The sequence below is a fragment of the Acipenser ruthenus genome, chromosome 4 (assembly GCF_902713425.1).
Source record: "Acipenser ruthenus chromosome 4, fAciRut3.2 maternal haplotype, whole genome shotgun sequence".
NCBI lineage: Eukaryota > Metazoa > Chordata > Actinopteri > Acipenseriformes > Acipenseridae > Acipenser > Acipenser ruthenus.
In genome coordinates, this window is record NC_081192.1 from 11,747,054 (window position 1) to 11,768,696 (window position 21,643).

Consider the following 21,643-nt stretch of genomic DNA (forward strand, 5'->3'; position numbering starts at 1 on the left):
TGTAAAACTATAAGGTTCACAAGCATAACAAAATTGAATTTGTTATAATAATAATAATAATAATAATAATAATAATAATAATAATTGTTTTTTTCTCGTACTGGTAAAATAGCAGCTGTTTTCTTCAAAACAAAAATCTGATCTTTCTCACAGTCTCTGCTGTCTTTGAATTTGGCGAACACATTAACACACTAGCTATATCTATATTTTGTAAACCATTTATAAACTGGGTTTAGAGTAATATAGGCTACATGCGTAATATAATGGCATTCAGTATATGTTACGCTGTGCCTATAGGCCTATTCTGTTCAGTTTTACAAAACAATGAATAATTAATTTAGGCACTATTTTGTATGATGCATGATAAACATGTAGTGCCTGTAGAGACATTAGGTGGTTGACATTTAAAATGTGATCGAGAAAACAACTAAATAAAATAATATAAGTAGCCTTTAAATAAAAAGCATTATGTCAGTGGTGTTCCTAAGATTGTGTAACTTAATGGTGGTGTAGTAGTATGAATGGAAATTTAACAAGACACTAGCATGAAATAATTATGGTGCATTGTTACAAAACGCAGCGCCTGGGTTGTACATTAAAAGGTTAACGTATCATAAAGATTGCCATAATAATGCATAACCCTTTTTTCTCAATAATATTTATATTGTGTATAGTGTTATTGCATATAGGAAAGGCATGTAATTACCCACAGCCCCATGAGCTTTGATGTGTACAATGTAACAAAAGTGATCACAGTAGAAATTAGATCACTATGAAGATAGTGACTGCTGTGAAAATAATTCTTTGCATGGATCTTTCCTTTGGTAGCAGCGTTTCCTTGACCAGGTGATTAACTGGAGCCTAATCCTTGGGGTAGATTGCGTGCAGAATAAGTGGTTCTTTTACCATTAAAAATACCAATTTTGACCAAATGGACCGTGTAATCACTGTAACTACAGTATTCTGTAGAAAAGACAATCTTCCCTACATACTACTGTTTTATCTATCCTTGTTAAAGTTAATGCAATAAGGTGTTTCAGGAATACACAAAACAGCCAAAACCAAAACAAACTGTGGGTATTCCTTAATTCCTTAAACATATCTGAGGGTATAGACCAGGGCTTCTCAAACTCAGTCCTGGGGACCCCCTGTGTCTGCTGGTTTTCATTCCAACCGAGCTCTCAGTTACTTAACTAGACCCTTAATTTAACTGATAATTTGCTTAATTAGACCTTCTTATTTGTTTTCAGCTCTTGAACAGTTGCAGATTTCAAGTCAGCTATACCATTTGATAAGTAACTTGAACTCTGCAACTGTTTAAGAGCTGAAAACAATTAAAAATGTCCAATTAAGCAAATTATTAGCTCAATTAAGGGTATAGTTGAAAAAAATGTCTAATTAAGCTAATTATTAGTTCAATTAAGGGTAAAGTAATTGAGAGCTCAGTTGGAATGAAAACCAGCAGAAACAGGGGGTCCCCAGGACCGAGTTTGAGAAGCCCTGATATAGACAATTGTAATAAAGAGTGGCTTTCACAAACAAACAGACACCAAAGCAAAATAATTTCATTTTAATTAAATATCATATTAACAACTGACTCAACAGTTTCTACAATTATTATATTACCTCTCAGGTAACTTCTAAAAAATGTCATCCAAAAAAAGTAAAAACATCTTCTTAAAAGAAGCATGTAACTTATTTATTTTTTAATTGAATTATTTGTGTGTTCCACAAATTGCAATATGTATTTGTAGAGTAAAGGCTATTTCATCTCAAATATTTAAAGGAAATATTTAATTGGGTTTAGAAGGTGTAAACTAGAAACCAAACTACAAAAATCCCAAGGTATTAAACATATATAAACTGTTGGAGAGAGTGTCGCTGTTGAAGCAGCAATAGACGCAAAGGTCATGTAATACACTTCAATTCAGTCCATTGATTCAGTGCTTTAACCATTTTTTCTCCCACAGCTGCAGCAGAAGATGGTCAGAGAAGTCTGCAGAGCCATCCTGGTGCTATTAGAGTTGTTGCTAATAATAGGTGTTTCATCGCAAGAAGATCAATCATGTTGAATTTTCTAAGGAATGGCTTCAGATCTACATCTGTCCCAATGGATCAAATTACACTTTTGTTTTTAGCTGCATTACTTTGAAATTGGTTGCCCTTTTTTTACGTATGTGTCAGTGGGCAGCTAAACTGATTTTCATTTCAATCTCTTTTCAGCTGAATATGTAAAGATTTGAAATGCATTGCATGTTACTGTATTATGTATGGCTTTTATCGCCATCCAATAAATATTCTTTCCTTTTAAGTATCCAGAACTATTTGACTGCATCTACCACACATGCTGTTTCATTGCAAAAAAGCAAAACCAAATGCAGGTTAACCAACAATGAACCACAATGCTGATTCCATCCTATTTTCTTAAATAACAAACTGTAAAATGACATCTCTAGATTGATATTTCTAAATAGGCATCCATACCCCTTGAACCAAACTGATATTTGGCAGTTGTGGGGTGCAATATCTTAAATTTGGTGTCACTTTTTGTGCTCTTTTTTGTGCTCTTCTTTTTCAAAAAGTCTTTAATTAACTCCCATTTAAAAAAAAATAACAACTCTTGTTGGTAATACAAAACTAAAACCAATCATTGAAGTAATGACATTAAGCACTTTGTTTCTCATTCTTGTACCATTAATGGGGATCATTCTCCTTTTTAAATATGAGATGATTGAAGACTAAAGTAAATTACCTGAAACTCTGGCCTTCTATTTTTTTATTTCTTTATAAATACAGTACAGTAGTCTCTGCGTATAGGAACACCTCCTAAGAGAACACTTTGCCTAAGAGAACACCCTTGTGGTGAAACTGATTTTTCCCATTGTAAATGCTCTGCCTAAAGGAACTGGAACTTCTCTTAAAAGAACACATTCTTGACACAGATAGCAGTTCGTTCACAACTTGTATAGTACTGTTTTGTAACCTGATAACTAATCATCATCAAACTGGTTTATTAAGTCTTTTCAAAAGCGACTTGTCATCACGAGAGGCACACTGATTGGTTTATTTCATCTTTCCAGAACCGCCGTCATATCATTGACTCGTTTTTGTTTCTGATTTCCACAAGTGCACCTCATCACTACAAAATGGCATGTAAACAAACAACGAAACGCACCGCTGTTTCTCTTGCTACAAAAAGTTGGAAACTCTTGAAAAAAACCTGAATCAGACACAAGTCGACTAACAATTTGGTGTTTCCCGTTCTGGTGAGTTACTTCACAATTCTGTTAAATAAGGTGCATGACTTGTATATTGCTGCTGCATTTTTTAATGTGTGTAGGGTTGCTGTGTATATTTAATTTGACAGTTTATTAACGTTAGTTTGTCTGTTACTTTATTATTTTAGTTTATTAACATACACTTACCTATTTCTTTTCTTTTACTTATTCAGTTAGTTTCATATGTTGATGCACGTGCGTCATGAAAAGTAATACATGTTTATTTATTGATTGATTGATTCATATGGATAATTGCAAAGCATACAACATGGTTTATTTAGATTTCCAGAAAGCTTTTGACAAAGTCCTGCATAAAAGATTAATTTTCAAACTGAACGCTGTAGGGATTCAAGGAAATGTATGCACATAGATTAGGGAGTGGTTAACAGGTAGAAAACAGAAAGAACTGATTAGAGGAGAAACCTCAAAATGGAGCGAGGTAACCAGTGGTGTACCACAGGTATCAGTATTAGGTCCTCTGCTATTCCTAATAATGATTTAGATTCTGTTATAGTAAGCAAACTCGTTAAATTTGCAGACAACACAAAAATAGGAGGAGTGGCAAACACTGTTGCAGCAGCAAAGGTCATTCAAAATGATCTAGACAGCATTTAGAACTGGGCAGACACATGGCAAATGACATTTAATAGAGAAAAGTGTAAAGTATTGCATGCAGGAAATAAAAATGTGCATTATAAATATCATATGGGAGATACTGAAATTGAAGAAGGGAACTATGAAAAAGACCTAGGAGTTTATGTTGACTCAGAAATGTCTTCATCTAGACAATGTGGGGAAGCTATAAAAAGGCCAACAAGATGCTCGGATATATTGTGAGAAGTGTTGAATTTAAATCAAGGGAAGTAATGTTAAAACTTTATAATGCATTGGTAAGACCTTACCTAGAATATTGTGTTCAGTTCTGGTCACCTTGTTACAAAAAGGATATTGCTGCTCTAGAAAGAGTGCAAAGAAGAGCAACCAGAATTATCCCGGGTTTAAAAGGCATGTCGTATGCAGACAGGCTAAAAGAATTGAATCTATTCAGTCTTGAACCAAGAAGACTATGCGGCGATCTTTTTCAAAAATTCAAAATCCTAAAAGGTATAGACAATGTCGAGCCAGGGGACTTCTTTGACCTGAAAAAAGAAACAAGGACCAGGGGTCACAAATGGAGATTAGATAAAGGGGCATTCAGAACAGAAAATTGGAGGCACTTTTTTACACAGAGAATTGTGAGGGTCTGGAACCAACTCCCCAGTAATGTTGTTGAAGCTGACACCCTGGGATTCTTCAAGAAGCTGCATGATGAGATTCTGGGATCAATAAGCTACTAACAACCAAACAAGCAAGATGGGCTGAATGGCCTCCTCTCGTTTGTAAACTTTCTTATGTTCTTCTTATGTTCTTATATTGTGTCTGGTGGCTAACTCCATCTCAGAGCACACTTCGGCTATAAGAACACTTTGCTTGCTTCCCAAGGGGTGTTTTCTGCGCCCTTTGACAACTGTATTCCAAGTCACATATGAACTTAAAACTCTTATTTAGTAGAAAATAAGTCAAGCAGATAAAAGTTTTGGCTCATACCTTCTTAAATGAATTAAATATTTCAATTTTACTCACATCATTCATAGGAGACTCAGCGACTGGAAGTTCCAAACGCTACTGTGATAAAATTACATTTTAAGTTTCTTAAGGCTAGCTCTTTTACTATCTATGGTATTGTAAGGAAGGAAAGATAACTGGCGAATTCCAAGGGCATTCCTCTTTCAACATATAAATTCAGTGTTCTCAGGTCTAACTCAACTATATGCAGGTATTTTTTTAAATTACAGAATGCAAAACATATTAAACGTATATTTTGTACTTTTCCAAGGAACATCATATAAAAACTGTTTCCATTACGAGGCCCTGTCACAAAGACGGCCAGAGTGGGTGGCGTCAGACCAGACAGGAATACACAGACACAGAGACGGTGGTTGTGATGAGCTGAGTGCAATGGCTGCACTCAGCGTTTAATAACAAAATAAAAGGTTTGAACAATGGAATACAAAACAGGACACGGCACTTGACGCCAAAATAAACAGACAGACAAAACGACTAAACACTTAACAAACGGTGCACGGAGACAAACAAACACGGTGAGTACAAAACACTTATATTTACTATCTTTACGTTCTCCTTCTCTCTCACCCGTTCTCCACTCTCGAACACCCAAACACCACTGAGTGAAAATGTGCATCTATATATACTGTTGTGCTGGGATTCAATTACTAATTAATTATTCACTTGAATCCCAGCACGTGAATTAATTACGTGAAACCCCGTGTTCACATATTATATTTTAAATGCACGTGCGTGATGTGCAATCCCGTGCCTAAATACAAATATACACTTTTAAACACACGTGAAACACAGACCCGTTTATATCCCGTGTACCAATCTATACACCAACATTTACATACGCACGCATACATACACAAAACACACAAATGCACACAGGGGCGGGGCACTTTGCCACAGGCCCATCATTATAACTCCATAAAATCACACTTTAAAATAGTTATGAAAAGCTATAGCAGAACTAGTGAAGTAGACATGGATATTTTTCTTATTCTTTGCAAGTTGACACACTGGTTCCATTTATATTGAAATGGGTTTTGCTACCTGAATACAAACAGCCTTAATATATGTATTTTGTTCATTTTACTGCATTGGGCACTACCTTTTTGTTTGCCTCCCACTGAGGCATACAAAATACATTATTATAATGGAAAATGCATTTCAAAAACTAGTTTAGCAGCGTCACAATTCCTGGGAAAGAAAGAAGCATCTTCATAAAAAAAAACTCCATGATTCCATGATGGCAAACCACTTTAATGACTAGCACCAGCTTCAGTCCCAAAGCAACATACAGATGCAAACTTTTATCATGTCACAGAAATGCAGAGATATCTTCCAAAAGCAGGCTATGCCACCCAGAAGCTATTTTGTCAAAATGGGCTTCAATGGGTATCTCAGGTTAGTGTTTCCATTCATTATTCACTGGACATGAGCCGCCCTCACAGAGGTGAGACCGAACCATTCGGTCTCCAAGGTTGGGATGCAACCGATACTTCCCCCAAAGGGGATATAGAGGAGAGAATGGAAAGATGACACTGATAGTTAGATTTGGCCAGGGGTCCCCCTTAACTTCTAAGGTTGGGAAGTGAGCTTCACTTACCCCCAAAAGAGACCCCCAGCACCCTGCAACTGCGCCACCAATGCAAAACAGATATGGATTATCTTATATTTTAGCTCTTTATATATATATTAGCTCAATGAGCCAGCTGCCAACGTTTCGATATGTTGTACATATCTTTCTCAAGGGAGCATGTGTTTGAATCAAAACATTGGAGGTATTTATAGGTTTTTGACGGCATGACAACTACTTGTTATTGTTTCTTTTCAAATCCATGATTTATTCTTACATGATGTAATGGTGTTCTATATATTGTGACATCATTTTTACTTCTATCTTTAAATCACTTTTAATTCTAATTAACATTATTATATATAAACTTATATTTATATTATCATGCAATGCTGGCTCTGAGGATCAGCCTTGATTTGGCCTCCCCAGCACATCAGTATGCACAACCTTTGAAGGAATTCTATTTATTTATTTATTTAAATGTTATATATTTATTGGAGTTAATTAGTTCATTCTTTTCTGTTGAGTCCCGCTGGCATAATCGTGTTCAGCCTATTTATCCATTTACTTTCTTTTATTCTTCTATATGTCGCATTGTCTCATTTTAGCTGTTCTAATACTACAAACGTTACATTATATATATGGGCAGCTGGCTCCACCATCCAATGGAGAGGAAAAAACCCCTCTTCGTTGGAGAGATGGCCCCCACTCCAGGCATACTAGCAATACTATGAAGGGAGAAGGACAGAAAATTCAGAACAGTGGAGAGAACCAAATAAGTCAGCAAGGCAAAGAGATTCCATGACTAGATCGTTGAATGGAGAGGATTGTGATGAGGGAAATAGAATGTTGATAGTGTAGCGATCTTGGTTCCCGCAGGTAGGCGCATCACACAGGGCGAGGCAATCCACACACAGGCGCGAACCTGTGACCTCATGCACAAAAGCATAGCGCCGATACCGCTGTACAAAACAGCCGACTCCCTTGCAAGGAGCGTATATCGGGCTTATGTCTTTGTGTGTGATTACGTCACCTACTAGCCCTACTGCTGCCTTCCCCTGTGTACGCTACAATAGTAATTGGCATGCAAAAGGCTGAGTAGGCTAACAAGTCAGTTGTGTAGGAGGAGTGAGGGTGGCGGCCCTATATTCTTCAGCAGATGAGAGGAGATTGTGATGGGGAGAACACAGTTGAAATAGCTCAAGGAGGGCTGAGGATTTAGACTGAGGGGAGAGATTCTGGATTTCCAAGGACATGCACTGGAGAACCATTGTTTGTGAAAATACCAATAAAGCCGCTGGAGCAGGTATCAGTATGTAGAGAGAGATCATGGGAGCAGATGTGAAGTCATCGTAGAACGTAGAACGGCCATTCTAGTGCTGCAGGAGGGAAGTCTGCATCTCTTTCCTTGCTTCCGAAGAAATATTAATATTGGAGTTGAGATTTTTGCTGATGTAGAGAGAGTGAGAAGACATAAACTAAGTGTTACAGAAGTGCAAGGAATTCCATTTTGAAATAGTGCAGCTGCTTTGAAAGGATTGAATGAGGGAATGAATATGTTCCGGTTTATTGGCCGGGAGGCTTGCTTCAAAGCAGCAGGTGTCTAATGTTATTCCAAGGAATTCTAGTGAGTGGACAGGACCGAGTGTTATCCAGTAGGTGTAGTAGGAAGTAGGTGAAGTAGGAAGAATCTATGTGTTGAGCAAAATCATGGGGCTGCTACGGCAGCCGAATGTTAACTGAGTAGTAATTATTTTTTTTTAAATTAAAAAATAATGATAATAATAATTGCCCCTTCCAACACCAAAGAGATGGCAGAGGGAGGGGTGTATGGGCATGACTTTGAATGCATATGAAATGTCTGTTTGGCTAGCCAAGATCCCTGGCTGGATGATTTAATGTAATGGATAGCTTCGGAAATGGAGATATAATGTAGAGAAAACTGGTCTGAGCGAATTAGTGCTGCTGATTGGTGCACTGCGAGGGGCGGAGAGGTCAATGGAAAGACTCTTCTTGCGAGAAATTATTTCTCTTGTGGCAACCCCGATAGGACTGATTCAGAATTGAGGGAAGGGGGGCAAGGAAGGGGCCCTATATGATGCATTTTGCAATCTCTGAAGCTATAAGTGAGTCAATGATTTCTGGTTCCTTTTGTGCAAGCCTTTTTTTTTCCAGAGATGAGGTAGGAAATGATTTTGCGATTGGGGTGAGACGGGGATGTTGATGGGAGTGGTATCAATGAAGAGAGAAGATTGACATTTGTAGGAAAGTGGGTAGATGGAAACGGAGTGCGCGTCACCTCAGACACTGTATATGTGCAGGAACCAGTATTGTTTGGCCACGCAAGATGCAGCGTTGAAATGATTACATATCTGTATGCTGCCTGAGTATTTAATTGGGCTGCCCGTTATATCCTTGGCAGTGGAAGTAGCTGGAGGGCTGATGAATGGATAGAGAATGGTTCCTAGAGGCGCTTCTTGAAGCCAGTTATGTGTCTTGGAATAACAAGGCGACGGCCACGGGGTGGAGTGAAGAGGCTGCGGCCTAGGGGCGCATGGACGAAGAGGCGGCGGGGTGCAGAGATAAAGAGACGGAAAATATAATAGACCTTTCATTATTTTGTATTGTAGAGAAATAGTGGAATGTCCCAGAGCATGCTGTGTTCCAGAAAGTCCATGAAATGATGTGAGTGCTGTATGAGATGCAATCTCAGAAAGTATTGCTGTAGTGCATTTGATTTATAAAGGGTACACTGCTCCAGGGCTTATGAATGTTGTATGCAATACTGTGGCAGTGTGCCCCGTCCATGTGTGGATTTTGTGTTATTTGTTGCATGTGGTGTGTTAATGTTGGTGTATAGGTATTGATGCACGGGATATAAATGGGTCTGTGTAGCACGAGTGATTTAAAATATATAGTTGTATTTAGGCACGGGGATTGCATAATCAGTTCACATGCAGATAAAGTATGTGAGCACGGGATTGCACAAATTAGTTCATGTGCTGGGATTCAAGTGAATTAATTGGTAATTGAATCCCGGCACAACAGTATATATAGATGCACGTTTTACTCACTCGGGGTTGTGTGTTCGTGAGTGGAGAACGGGTGTGTTTGTTTAGTGTTAGTCTGTTTATGTTTGTTTATTTATTTTGGCAAAGTGCTGTTTTTGTTCAACCTTTTATTTTTCTGTATGTTTAATAAAACACTGAGCGCCGCAGCATCTCAGTTTCACTTGCCTGTCTGTGTGTTTCTTTCTGGCCTGACGTCACCCCTGCAGCCAACCTGTTCTCAAATACAAATATTGCAAAACTACAAAAGGAGGTAGTCAGGAATTACTATTATTGTTCTAAAATGGATAGACAGACAGCCTCCATATACCCCCAGGTTATTATACAATCAATAAGTTGTGCTACAGAAAGTCCTATGCAAGTTTCATATCAATTGGGCAAGCAGTTCTCCACTATCTTTCCGATTGCTGATGACGTACACTTCGTCACCAGTAGGGGATGTAATGCTTTATTCAGACACACACACACACACACACATATATATCATTCTCACCTCAGCTCGCAACCAGAGTGGATTTGGTATCTAGTTTGCTACTTTTAAGTCCTCCAAGTGTGCCCTAGTTGTTTATTGCTAGTTTTGTCAAATAAACAGTGTTATTTTCCTTTAATTAAACATTAATCAAATGTCTACATTTATTAATAATGTCTTTGATCTTATTATTCCTGACTTTTAGTTTATTTAGAATATTGAAATGAACATCTGATTTACTGCTGATTCAACTGAAAAGAATGTATACAATATCCCTATTAAATGAACAGTTGTTAAGAGATATTACATCTTTTGCTGTCTATCATGTTGTAGTCCCCCCAAAAAAAAGAAAAGAAAAAGAAAAAAGAAAAAACATCTGCACAGTTCCTAATAGCATGCAAGCATACATTATCTAATAGCATGCAAGCATACATTATCTAATAGCATGCAAGCATACATTATCTAATAGCATGCAAGCATACATTATCTAATAGCATGCAAGCATACATTATCTACAAATGTTCTACATTCAGAATGGTGCCCCAGTGGTATGTGACTACTGAAGGGGGGGACGGGGGGGAATCGCTTCGTCTAAAGAAATACCATGGAAACTACTGGCAACAATTTATCCCCAAAATATTGAAACACATTTAGCAGAGACAGAAAGCCTATGAACAAATAGTGGCAGTGTGCCAGTGTAAATAAAGTGTGGTTTATGAGTTGTGGTCAGAAATCTCTCTTTTTTAGTATGCAGTGCAAACTGCTGCCAACATTTTTTTTTACCATAAAGTTATTACACAAACCATTTTTTTTCCTTCTCAGCAAGACACACTCAATAAAAGGCTGCCTGTAGCCCAGTAGTCTGCCACTGAGAAAGGAACAGATTGTGAAGCCAAAAAGAACCTGTGTGTAGTTGCAATTCTTCAAGCTGAGCTTTTCAATATGTTTACTAGGATTTTTTTATGCAAAATGAGTCCTTCTAGCTGCACACATGCAACACACCTATCAAAGATAACACACCTTCATTCAAATCATATTCATCTCACCTAAATTCAGAACTGAGAATATTTAGTAATGTTAAAAGAAACTTCAAAAAACTGTTTGACGAACATTTCAACTAGAAGCCTTTGAGACTAGTCAAAACATCAAAGAATTCCAGAGAGATTCTTTTAATATTACTCTATAAAGCGTGGTATCCTTTTTGCATTTTCAGTTCAAGTATACACATGCACAACCCTAATGAGTCCTGGTTTGCTGCCATGAATAAAAGCAGCTTGCTTCTACTATACAGAATCCTACTGGAAAAATGACAAAACCGACAAGTGAGCAGGTGAACCTGAAAATGATACAAAATAACACTCAACCAACCTGTCTGTACATCAGTGGCGGCTGGTGGTAAAGAAAAAATGGGGAGGCAGAAAAAAAGCAGAGGTCTTTGGGTCTCCTTAAGCCACCAGCAGCAGAAGAATCTTATTAGTCTAGTCTGACTGACAACACTTAACATTTCGTCCCCGGGAGAGACTCAGCACAGCCACGGGGATGGGACCCAGGCCCCTCCAGAATTAGGGGTGTGTTTGTGCCTTGTTCGATTTGTGGGGTCCAATGACGTGCCTTGTTATGTCTACATTGTATGTCTGGTTATGTCTAAATGTTACATGTTTTTGCAGGGTTTTTGGGTAAGTCGGGAAATAAATCTGACAAATGATTTTTTAATCAAAAATACTTTATATACATAAAAGAAAAAATGTTAATACAATTGTATAAACATTAGATACATGTAAGCAAAGATGCGCAGGTCACAGCGTGCCCTAATGTATACGTTTGTATCATAACACAGACGTCCGTGGAGCCAAATCAAAGAATTGACTGACTATTCAAACAAAAATATTACATTAATTACTATGACTATATTAGCATTTCCACCCCATTTCTTATACTCTCTTCCAATCAGTATGGATCCACCCTGCTATCACACACCTTCAACACACCTCCTGCTAAGGGGGGAAACTCGCCCAAACCTATCACATTCTATAGTGCGTCACATTTAAGCATTTTACAGATTATCTTAACCTAATCTGTTAGAAACTGTTTCAAACTAGTCCTTTGTGGTGTTCTGTTTTCACACTGTGTCTCCACTCCTCCACCCATCTTGATTAGACACCTGCTAACTTTGGCGCTCTGCCCAGACGCCAAGATACGAGAGACTGCAAATGTCTTGCTTAGCTAGTTACATGTGCTTTAAGCTGTATCAAAATATGAAAATAAAACTTTAACATAGAAGTAAAGAAACATAATCAAATACATAATTAATACTTTATGCAGAATGTCATCTCCTACATGTATAAAGGGGCAGCTTGCACGCTGCTGTGGGCTGTGTTGTGATGTGCTGAGCTTGGTGAATAAAGTCCACTGTTTGGTGAATGTGATCTTGCTGTGGTCATCTGGTTCCTTATTATACTTTGCGTAAAATATTTTCTAAACAAAGTTGTGAAAGTCAGACAAAAATTAAGTACACCCTATTGACTTAATTTGTTAAACTTAATAAATGGCCAACTATTAGTTATCGTTCTGTACGAACTTATCTATTTAATATAAAAGAACAATTCAGACAAGCTTTAGTTCTGGAGCAAGGAACATTACTCAGCTGTTTTGAAGCAAAGGTGGCTGATGGAAAACCTCCTCCCAAAAGTAATAAAAACAATACAAAAACAGTAACAGTAATTATAATTAAAAACATTTATTGTCATGTACATACCTTCCAAGTTGATCTAAAGATTTATAAAAAAAATAAATACTTTCCCGCTGCTCCAGTGTCATCTTTGTAACTGACAGCGGTGACAGAAAGAAAACTGTGTGGTCCAGTGGTTAAAGAAATGGGCTTGTAACTAAGAGGTCCCTGGTTCAAATCCCACCTCAGCCACTGACTCATTGTGTGACCCTGTGCAAGTCACTTAACCTCCTTGTGCTCTGTCTTTCAGGTGAGACGTAATTGTAAGTGACTCTGCAGCTAATGCACACACCCTAGACTCTGTAAGTCGCTTTGGATAAAGGCGTCTGCTAAATAAACAAATAATAAAAAAAAGACACAGACAGAAAATTCTGCTATTCTTCCTTTCTTTGGTGGATAAACAGCATTTTTCAGTAAAAAAAGACATGCACACTAATCTGCCCCCGGAGTTGAAGTTTAACTTCACAACTGACATGGGGCCCTATTTAGCAACATTCACAAACCCCTAAGGCAATCGCAAAACACTTTTGTGGACAGTTAGCACACCAAAATCAGGTGCACGTGTGGGCAAACAGACTTTGCCCACCTATGTGATTTAGCAACTGTATTTTAGTGCCCACCCGGCAAGTCAGAATTAGCGCTGAACTTTAGGGGAGTATCCTCATTTACATATAAATGTAGCGATTTAGCAAACCATCAACAGTGTTAGCGTTTGTATTTCAATTGACATGTGAAAACCAGGTCTAAACTTTGAGCAAATTACATGGTCGACTATAACTACTGCTGCTGAAACTACCAGGGAATCAAAAGGTTAGGTAACCTCACAGCTGGTCTCCTGGGGCAATTCTTGGACCTCTGTTTCTTCCTGCAGGAAGGAATCACCATCCCAGAATGCCACGATTGAAATCGCATCCTGTTCCTCCTCACTCATCGCCACATCTTGCTCTGAGACGTCCAGGGCGACCACTGGTGAGGGCGGGGTTGATCCCTGGCAGGTGCCGAAGGAGGAGCTGGGGTCAGGGCAGGGAGAAGAGCCTGCTGCCTGACCAAGTACTCCAGACCCTGAGCCATCTGCCTCTTCGGTTCGGAGATGTCCTTCATCTGCCTCGAGTGTCTCGACAGTCCTGATCAAGCTGCCAATGTATGAGGTGTGCACCCTTGTTTAGGATGGTTCTTCATGTGGGATTCGGCTTCCTGTACATGCCAGTAAGGTGTTACAGCAATGGTCTCATTTACTCACAAGAATTTTTTACAAACATGAACTGACATACTGTATATAATTATCAAGGGTGTTCATAGAGGCTATAGACAAATGGTAAAAATACATGGTTGTTTTAACTTTTTAGTTTTAAAGAAGAATATACCCTTTGTAGCACCTTACCTATGAAAGATAGACAAATTCATAAGCTACAAGACGTTTTAATTCTCATTATTCCTAATCACATCAGTCTCATAACTTTTCAAATGATTAAAAAAAAAAAAAAAAACAGGGTTATCCAATTGAATAAATGTGTTGAATTGTGTTTTTATATATAACCTGTTTTGTATTAGAAAATTTTTCAGTACTGTCAGCCAATCAGCTTCCAGCTCTAGTTGGGTTTTAATAGATGGTAGATGTCCGCTGGAACGACTCAGCACCAACTGTCAATCAAATTTAAAATCAATCCGCCATGTGCTGGTTTTTTCATTTTGACTTGCTGTATTTTTAAGATTAGTTCACATTTATTGGACAGTAAATATTAAACAAAGACACAATTGGTCCAAATTAATTTTATTATCCACCAAAACCAGCCAATCAATACTTTGCATCGACGAAAGCAACCAATCCTGTACTTGCAACTGCCGAGAGCCAATCACCACAGTCAGCTCGACTGGAGCACAGACACAGCATCTTTCAGCAGCAAAGCGAGACATGGACAGTTAAGTAATATTGCTCCATTTATATAAAGATTCAGGAGATAAAGGCTTTGGCTTAAGGTAGAAACATGGTGAGTTAGGAGGCATTTATAGTGGTATTTAATGAGGTATTGTATTGGTAGTTCAGACTCCATCGTACACGGACTGTTCAGTAATTGCTCCATTCATTCCTCCAGCAATGTCCAGATTAGAAATAGGGGTTTAAAACCCTAACAAGTTAATAAACAATACAAATCGATTTCCTAAATAAAAACAATTTTTTTTCTCTTTTGGGACTATTTTCTTAGAACGTCTTTACTCAGCGGAAAGGTACCTGACGAATCAGTACAAGTTCAAGGTAAATCTAGGTTTTGAGGTGTTTTTTTTTAAAATTAAAAATAATTTTCTAATAGCAATAGTGCCCTCTCGATAATGGCTCTACCGTGTGATAGTTGACCTTGACTTTTGTTAGCACCCTCGCCTTCGGCTCGGGACGTATAACTCCCGTCGCAGTCAACTATCACACGGTCGAGCCGTCATCGACTATAGGGCGCATCCTGCACTCCACGCGGCACGCCTTTACTGGATGTGCCACTTGGGAGCCCCTTTAATTGCTTTTATAAAGTGTATTTATGCAACATACAATACAATACAATACAATACAATTGTTTTTTTTATATAGCACCTTTCACAATAGAGTTATCACAAAGCGCTGTACAAAATCAAGAATAAAGCTTAATCTAAAAAGTTTTTAACCTACTTTTAAAGATCAGAAGACAACATCTTATGGTAAAACTGTAATATTATTTAAGAATTAAAAGTGTTTTATTTAACAACTCTATTATTTGTACCACTGTAATGAACTATAAATAAAAATCTAAGACATTATAGCATTAGTTCACGCTTAATATAACCTGTTATTTACAGGTACTTTTCACTGCTCTATATGAAAACTGTAATGCAAGTAATACCTCCATGAAGCTCATCTCATTATTCAGAGCGGGCGCCTCATTTAAATACATTATCTCCTAGGTCTTTTTCATAGATTCCGTCTTCAATTTCAGTATCTCCCATATGATATTTATAATGCACATTTTTATTGTCTGCATGCAGTACTTTACACTTTTCTCTATTAAATGTCATTTGCCATGTGTCTGCCCAGTTCTGAATGCTGTCTAGATCATTTTGCATAACCTTTGCTGCTGCAACAGTGTTTGCCACTCCTCCTATTTTTGTGTCGTCTGCAAATTTAACAAGTTTGCTTACTATACCAGAATCTAAATCATTAATGTAGATTAGGAATACCAGAGGACCTAATACTGATCCCTGTGGTACACCACTGGTTACCTCGCTCCATTTTCTCCTCTAATCAGTACTTCCTGTTTTCTACATGTTAACCACTCCCTTATCCATTTGCATGCATTTCCTTGAATCCCTACTGCGTTCAGTTTGAGAATTAATCTTTTATGCAGGACTTTGTCAAAAGCTTTCTGGAAATCTAAATAAACCATGTCATATGCTTTGCAATTATCCATTGTCGATGTTGCATCCTCAAAAAAATCAAGCAGGTTAGTTAGACACGATCTCCCTTTCCTAAAACCATGCTGACTGTCTCCCAGGATACTGTTACCATGTTGGTAATTTTCCATTTTAGATCTTATTATACTTTCCATAAGTTTACATATAATAGAATATGCATGATAATGAATAAAATTGCAATACTAAATACGGAAATCAATAGTGAAGCAGGGCAGGCAAAGTGGTCTGGTTGGGGGAGGAGGGGGTGTTTCGGGGGAAGGAGGGGGAGTTGGTAAAAAGAGAGTGACAGAGAAAGACCTACTGTGAGATATTAAAAAAAATGTCTGAGTCCTATCTGGTAACTGTGTGTTATTGCACGCAGGAACACAGGAGCGAGGATACAAGAAGTGACAGAGAGAGCTGCAGGATCGGATTGAGGGTTGATAGTGGGTTTTCTTGTTTTGATGGGGTGGTCCTGGCCCACACAGGGACTGTTAGTGTGTCACGGAGGGCATTAAAAAGCTCCACGGAGTGCTGCACCTGCATCAGTGGTCTGTCTATTCCTTTAAGAATCTGAAAAGAAACCCATGTTCAAATACAACGACTGTGGTCATTACAATATTGATTTTCTCTCATTATTATATACATGTTTCTCTCATTATTATATACATGTATACTTTGTGACAGTCAGCCCCTTATACTTTTTACTTACTTTAAGGTTTAACAGTCTTCATCATAAATCCTTCATTGCCAAGTGGGAGTTTTTTTTTTTTTATAGAACCTAGTTACAATTATTGACAAAACAAAAAGTTTAGTTCAGTCCTCAGTGTCTCCACTGAGCAATGCTATCACCAGCAAATGGTCTCCTCCCACTAGACTTTGGTATTGGAATACAATCTTAAAGTGAATTGTATTATAACTCATAAAACTTAATTAGGCACAGACTTCTTGTTTTGCCTGGGTTTTCACATTTTTTATCAGCATTTTTTTTTTTATCATGAAGGGGATTTTTATGATATCCTTTAACCCACTGATATTAAGATGCAAATTCTGAAAAAAAAATCCAATCCAAAAATATGGTACTAATAATTATGAACCTCATGGATCTTCTCAGCCAACCAGGTTCCCAGTAGAGTTTCCGTTATCCCACAGGTCTTTAGAATCTTAAAAGTCGCTTAACACAGTTACGTAAATGTCTTCTAATCACCTTCTACTTTGAGAAATATCATTGCATAATTCTCCTATTACCAATCATTTGAATACACATAGTGAATATTGTTGCAGTCAAATAAATATTTACTGACTTGATTAATTTTGTAGTCTGTTCCATACCAATATAATTCAGTTTTCTGTGTTCCCAAACAGCATGTAATTACAACCAAAATAAGGCCATAAATCATCTCCAAACACATAAGCAAGTCCTCAGAAGATCTACCCACAGGACATTGTAACAAATATAGTTCAATCCAATAGACATGACACAACAATGTGCAGTAAAACCCAAGTCCCTATGTACCTAATAATCCCTAATGTTTATTTTAGTCATTTACTCCAGTTAGTACACCTTAAAGTGAATATTTATATGTGTGGAAGTTGAACAAAACAGAGCTTACCTTGGAGTAATTTAATATTATTATTATTATTAGTTTATTTAGCAGACGCCTTTATCCAAGGCGACTTACAGAGACTAGGGTGTGTGAACTATGCATCAGCTGCTGAGTCACTTACAATTACATCTCACCCGAAAGACGGAGCACAAGGAGGTTAAGTGACTTGCTCAGGGTCACACAATGAGTCAGTGGCAGAGGTGGGATTTGAACCAGTGACCTCCTGGTTACATGCCCTTTTCTTTAACCACTGGACCACACAGCCTCCTATTTTCATTATTCTCATTACTTTGAAGAATTTCATGACAGGGTAGCCGAGCAGCTCTGTGACAGTAGCCGAGCAGTTATGATGTTCCCAGACGGGAGCAGCAGGTAGTCTCCCTCTGTCTCTGGAGACTGGCGCGGCTCTCCCTCGGTCACTGGAGACTGGTGCACCTCTCCCTTTATCACTGTTTCTTGGGCTCTGCACACATGGGCTTCCCCTTCCTGGGCTGTGGATGCTTGGCCTTCCCCCTCTTGGGCACTGGAGATGCGAGCTTACCCCTCTTGTTCTGTGGATGCTCCGTCTCCCCCATCTCGAGTGCTGCAACTCCCTCCTGGCTGGCCTCCCTGCATCCGCCACCCGTCCGCTCCAGCTCATGCAGAACTCCGCTGCTCGCCTGGTGTTCTCTCTGCCTTACTTCTCCCACGCAACTCCACTCCTCCGCTCACTCCATTGGCTCCCAATCACCGCTCGCATCCAGTTCAAGACTCTTGTACTCGCACACAGATGCCTTGACCAGACTGCACCCAGCTACCTCTAGACCCTCATCTCTCCCTACACCCCCACTCGACCTCTCCGCTCCTCCTGCACTAGAAGACTGGCTCTACCTCCTCTACGCTCCCCTGCCTCCAGAGCCTGCTCCTTCTCCACCCTCGCTCCGCAGTGGTGGAATGACCTTCCTACAGATGTCAGGACTGCCCAGTCCCTGACCACCTTCCGGCGCCTCCTCAAGACTCACCTCTTCAGACAGCACCCGTAGAACTCCTCTTTTCCCTCTGGACACTTTATCACTCTTCCTTAATGCAATTTACTTGCTCTTATCTGCTCCCTATTTTACTACATTTAATCCTGTACTTTACAGAATAATGTAATCTGTCAGAAGTATTATATAATCAGTAGTATTTTATATTTAATTATATCCTGATGTAACTATCACTGACACTGTTATCTGCTCCACTATTGAATTGTATTTTGTCATATACTTGTACTTGCTAGAACCGAAGTCATTGTATTTTATCTTGCTCTTAATTGTATTAATTCTTGTACGGTGATTCTTGAAATGTATTTTTGTTTACGACTTTAAGTCACCCTGGATAAGGGCGTCTGCTAAGAAATAAATAATAATAATAATCTTGGGTTGTGGACACTCGGGCTCCCCCCTCTTGGGCAGTGGACGCTCTGGCTCCCTCCTCTTGGGCTTTCGATGCTCGGCCTCCCCCCTCTTGGGCTGTGGACACACAGGCTCCCCCCTCTTGGGCTGTGGACGCCTGGGCTCCCCCCTCTTGGTCGATGGATGCTCACACTCCTCCCACTTGGGCAATGGACGCTCGGGCTCCCCCTCTTGGGCGATGGACGTTCGGCCTCCCCCCTCTTGGCCGATAGATGTTCGGGCTCCTCCAACTTGGGTGTTGGACAATCGGGCTCTTCATTCTCCAGGTCCATGTTTGTGTCCCAGTCTGCCTCCAGGCAGCTGTCCACCTCATGCCCATAGCGCAGGCAGTTTGTGCACCACTCCAGATCTGTGTCTAAATCCTCTTTCTGCTCTGGGCAGCTGGCCTCCACATGCCCATACTCCATGGAAATGGAGCACATTGGTGTACCAGCCCGAGCGAACTGGGACTGCTCCACCTCCCAACGCTCTCGGTGGATCCGGCCGACCACCTTGTTTATCCCCTTCAGCTGGACCTCTGGTGGCATCTGGATGAAATCCCGTAGCATTTCACAATGCTGGGTCTCCAGGTGTTTTCTCCCTCCATTTTCATCCACTGGAGGGTGCTGGGGTCCAAAAGCCATTTCACGACTACCTACATGTCTTTCTTCACGCACAAAAAACATTTAATAATCCTTTCCTTCCAAAAAGTATTTACAAAAAAATAACTGCCCTGTCCTGGGTCCATGGAAACACCAGATCCCAAAGTGGACACCACATGTGACAGGGTAGCCAAGTGTGATGACGTTGCCAGACCAGAAAGCTGACAGACACACAGACAGGTACTACGGGTGAAAAGCGCTCATGTGCCATTTTTATTCAAAACTAAAATAAAATAAATATAAAAAAAACACTGCTCATAGAACAAAAATAAATGTTCTAACAAAAACAAATCACGAACACAAACTGACACCAAACAAATACAGTGCTTCCTTCACACGTAGCAATTGAATTGATTTCTTTCAGTTTCGTTTTTACTTTTGTTTCTCTCGCTTTCACATACCTCCTCCCCCCCCCCCCAGAACAACAAAAGTTGCTGGTTTTTATACCAGTGACCATAACAATAATTACCACACTCAAACAATAAACGCCACCAGCCACATTCTCACAAGCTGGCAGAGACAAGCTGATACCATTGCATCTGCCAGACCACATCCAAACCAAACAATAACAAAGAAAAGCATTGTATTTTTAAATAACACAATATACATTCAAATCATAATCATGCATCCCCACAAACCATTCTATAAATACACCCACAAATTCTAAAATTAACACAATGCATTTAATCAGCAGGGCTTTGCCCTGCCCCCTATTTACACGCAGGGCTTTTCTGCCTGCCACAGGCTCGTAGATGCAATTTATTAATTTTTTTATTTAGGTTGCCCAATAATTGTACCTCTGATTTTCTCCCCAATTTGAAATGTCCAGTCATTTTTACCCTCACCATAGCAATTCCCCACACAGCTGAGGATAAATGAAGCAAAGCGATGGTTCAGGCAGGGAACTCACTTTTAATCAGTCAATCCAATCAAGCTTATTAAGTGTCGATAACCAGACAATTGTCAATTGAAATAGCAGTACCTTATCGTTAATATAGTGAATTAAGTATACGTATAATTTAATTTAAAAATAAATAAGTCTCTAGACACCCACCCAGGGATGCCAAAATGTAGTGATATATATATATATATATATATATATATATATATATATAGTGAGAAAGTGTAGTCCTGGGGAGCAAAAGACTACACCTCCCAGAAGGTCACAGGCTGAAAATCCTTAATTTCTTTAATTGTTTAATTACATTTGTTAATTGTGTTATTAGTAATTATCCCCTGCACCTGGCTATCATTGTAAATTAGAGCCAGGTGCAGGGTATTCAAAAAAAGCAGACAGTCTGTTCTGGGCTGCTGTATGTGAAGAAGCCCGCTTGACAGTGTGCTCAAGTGTATTGAGAGACAAAGGCATTGTGTAAAGCCTTTTTGTGTTATTTGTTTAAAAACAGTGTGTTTTGTGTTTGTTTGATTTTTGTTTTAACAGGTAAACAGCTTAGCTGTCCTGTTTGTTAGTTAGGGTCCTATTTCTGTGTTTTAGTTAGTGCTCAAGAAAAGAGCTAGGTGTTTGTTTTCGTTTTATTTCTTTTTGTAAATATTAAAATTGCACGAAAGTGCTAAAACTTAATTTCTCTGTGTCCTGGGTCATATTTAAAATGGACAATGAATGTGAGAGAGTGCAGCTCGATCACACACACACACACACACACACACACACACACACACATATACAGCTCTGGAAAAAATTAAGAGACCACTGCAAAATTATCAGTTTCTCTGGTTTTACTATTTATAGGTATGTGTTTGGGTAAAATGAACATTTTTGTTTTATTCTATAAACTACTGACAACATTTCTC

At 38.9% G+C, this 21,643-nt stretch overlaps 1 long non-coding RNA gene across 7 annotated transcripts in view; it reads left to right on the forward strand.

Moving 5' to 3' along the window:
• The window catches only part of LOC117399313 (uncharacterized), a 38,454-nt gene extending 17,105 nt beyond the window's left edge, over window positions 1-21,349 (forward strand). For 4 of the 7 annotated variants that reach the window (XR_009328393.1, XR_009328396.1, XR_009328394.1 and 1 more), the window contains 2 exons: window positions 1,971-3,266; window positions 13,608-16,389. This is a non-coding gene — a long non-coding RNA (uncharacterized LOC117399313). Of the gene's footprint in view, window positions 1-1,970; window positions 3,267-5,154; window positions 5,420-13,607; window positions 16,390-16,532 lie in introns of those variants that run through there. The other 3 variants (XR_009328398.1, XR_009328395.1, XR_009328397.1) reach the window with 3 other exon arrangements.
• Window positions 21,350-21,643: the final 294 nt, after the last annotated feature.